This window comes from Tupaia chinensis, unplaced genomic scaffold (assembly GCF_000334495.1).
Source record: "Tupaia chinensis unplaced genomic scaffold, TupChi_1.0 Scaffold147003_1, whole genome shotgun sequence".
NCBI lineage: Eukaryota > Metazoa > Chordata > Mammalia > Scandentia > Tupaiidae > Tupaia > Tupaia belangeri.
The window spans coordinates 2952376-2953148 of record NW_006206856.1 but is presented as its reverse complement, the minus strand read 5'-3'; the positions used below and the strand labels follow the sequence as shown (position 1 = coordinate 2953148).

The window sequence follows — 773 nt, the reverse complement described above, 5'->3', positions numbered from 1 at the left end:
GTTTCCCTACCTGGAGAGGATGTGGCGGACGTGGGAGCTGGGGCAGATGGTGAGCAGCAATGCCCAGGCCTGCAGGGCAGCACAGAGCAGGCCGTGCAGACTGGCAGGAACCACGGGAGCCGTGGAGCTGACACCGCAGGACCGGCTGAAAACACCTTCTAAGCAGGTGAGGCAAGAGACCAGGTCCTAGGAGCACAGGGAGGCGGGGAGGGGCTCAGGGCAGAGCCACAGGCCTGCATGCTGCACCACCTGGGACCAAAGGCACTCACTCACCTGGACGTCGGCCGCGGCCACGTAACAGCTCAAGCCGAGCGCAGAAGCACACTGTGGAGGACAGAGCCAGGCACGGTCGGAGGGGGCCTTGGCTCCCAGTCGTGGGCTTACTCTCCTCAGGGTAGGGAGCCTGACAGCGAAGGGAGCACCCCTCTGCTGACGGGTGGGGCAGGAGAGGTTTTGGGCATGGCACACTCACGTGGAGCCGGGCGACAGGGCTGGCCATGCTGTCACCAAGCACAGACACCAGCAGGGGCTGCAGGCTGTGGAACAGCTCCTCGCCCTTAGGTCCGGGGCCCAGCTGCACACAGAGCAGGCCCAGCACGGCAGCAGCCAGCGCCTGCTCCTCGCCCTTCCCTGTGGGATGCTCTGCGGTCAGCCCTGGCAGCCAGGGGCAGACCAGCCCAGCTCAGGCCCCCTGCACGCCCGGGCCGACCTTTCCTGAGGCACTTTTCCAGGGCGTCAGCCAGCGTGAGGCGGCGCTCCAGCAAGAAGTCGGG

General features: G+C 66.9%; 1 protein-coding gene across 1 annotated transcript in view; it reads right to left on the bottom strand.

Annotated features, from left to right (window-relative positions):
* IFRD2 (interferon related developmental regulator 2) overlaps positions 1-773 on the bottom strand; it is a 7205-nt gene that overhangs the window by 1616 nt on the left and 4816 nt on the right. The gene's annotated exons all lie outside the window — the stretch shown is intronic.